Consider the following 1,735-nt stretch of genomic DNA (forward strand, 5'->3'; position numbering starts at 1 on the left):
GACACCTATCATGAACCTCCCTGGGATTAAGTGACCTGACAGAGAACAGAGAGTTTCATGGACACAAATCAGAGAACCAGACCATATGCCATTTTCCTCAGAAAGAGAGAGAGAGAGAAAAGTGTAAATCAGGATAAAATAAAGTCAATGTGATATGCATAAAACACGTTAACATTGATTTCCTCTGTACTGAAATGAGGAAAACAGAGCATAAGGACAGCCAAGTGAGGGGACTGGATAATAAGCTGTGGGATTAGAGAGGATGCAGTTCTGTGGAGTGGCCTCTGCCTCCACAGTCAGAGGTGCTGCTGGCCAGCTGGCACTCACCCTGCACAAGGCTCTTTCACGTGCCAGGACTTCAGAATGAGAGACAAGAGCTGTGGACATGCTCTCTCTCTCCAGTTCTGCTCCTTTGTCCTTCCATCTTTTTCCAGTGTGTTTACATTTGCACTCAGATATTTCATATGGATCATGAAAGCTGGTAATATATTATGTCTACAGAGTACTACATTATATTTTCAAGGGCATAAAAAGCCTTTACATTAAGCTGCCAAATCAAATCCCTGCCAAAATGGTCCAAGCTAATGAGAAGGTTTGTAAATTACAGTTAAATGGATGAGACATGGAGAATGAGGCATATCCTGGAGAGCGGGCAGAGGGAATCACTGGGGATCATTGGCATTTCTTTTGCATGATTGTAGTTGAGTGTTGGAGAATATAAGTCTTTACATGTTAAAATATTAAAAATGCCTATAAATTTCAGCCTAGAACTAGGTCAGGTGTTATTCAGGCTGAAGGGATCTATTCCAATGTTTTATCCAATACAGTTGGTCAATAGTCACTTAATGAAAGAAAGGACGTGGATGTATAAACACAAATAGATAGGCGAATATCAGAATTCAGAAGTAAAGAGTAAGGACAATTTGACCATTTGAGTCTGTTGCTGTCCCTGCCTCATCCCCACAGAGGGGAAATTCTATTAGATATAGAATAGATATCACTTTCTGTTATGATTTAATTTTAACTAGTCCTACCACTATGTCTTGGGCTTCCCTGGTGGCTCAGAGGATAAAGCTTCTGCCTGCAATGCAGGAGACCCAGGTTCGATCCCTGGTTTGGGAAGATCTCCTGGAGAAGGAAATGGCAATCCACTCCAGTATTCTTGCCTGGAGAATCCCATGGAGAGAGGAGCCTGGCGGGCTACAGTCCATGGGGTCGCAAAGAGTTGGACACAACTGAGCGACTTCACACACCCATGTCAGGTGATTCCATGACCAATTAGTAGACATCAACTGATTTTAATTTCTAAATTGGTCTTTTCCCTCAACTGATTTTAATTTCTAAATTGGTCTTTTCCCTCTTTCTGCATTTTTTCAAAGTTTTGTTTTATATGCATTTGTTTTAGAGTCAAAAAACATAAAGGATTTTTAAACGCATAGACCTTTGACTCTTTAGACTATTATCAAGCCATAAAGACTTTAGTTTCAGAGGCTTTCCCATTTTGCTGCTGAAAAGCAAGTGATTTTAAGGATCCCTAGAAAAGAAATACTTAGAAGTGTCTTGTCAGAAAATTAAAGCAGAAGGAGAATCAATTTCATGGTTATAGTTCCACTAATTGGTTGGTCAGAAATAAAGCAAAAATTAATCAACTTCTTATTTTTCCAAGACATATTTTCTACACATATTCATGACAAAGCATTACATATTTTTGTGATGGATCAAAAATTGACAAAAT

The 1,735-nt window shown here is 39.3% G+C and overlaps 1 non-coding gene across 1 annotated transcript; it reads left to right on the top strand.

Annotated features, from left to right (window-relative positions):
* The first annotated feature begins 1,050 nt into the window (after nucleotides 1–1,050).
* TRNAC-GCA (transfer RNA cysteine (anticodon GCA)) lies at nucleotides 1,051–1,122 on the top strand. Its single transcript has one exon. It is a non-coding gene; the product is annotated as a tRNA-Cys (tRNA).
* Nucleotides 1,123–1,735: the final 613 nt, after the last annotated feature.

The sequence above is a fragment of the Bubalus kerabau genome, chromosome 9 (genome assembly GCF_029407905.1).
Source record: "Bubalus kerabau isolate K-KA32 ecotype Philippines breed swamp buffalo chromosome 9, PCC_UOA_SB_1v2, whole genome shotgun sequence".
Classification (NCBI taxonomy): Eukaryota; Metazoa; Chordata; class Mammalia; order Artiodactyla; family Bovidae; genus Bubalus; species Bubalus kerabau.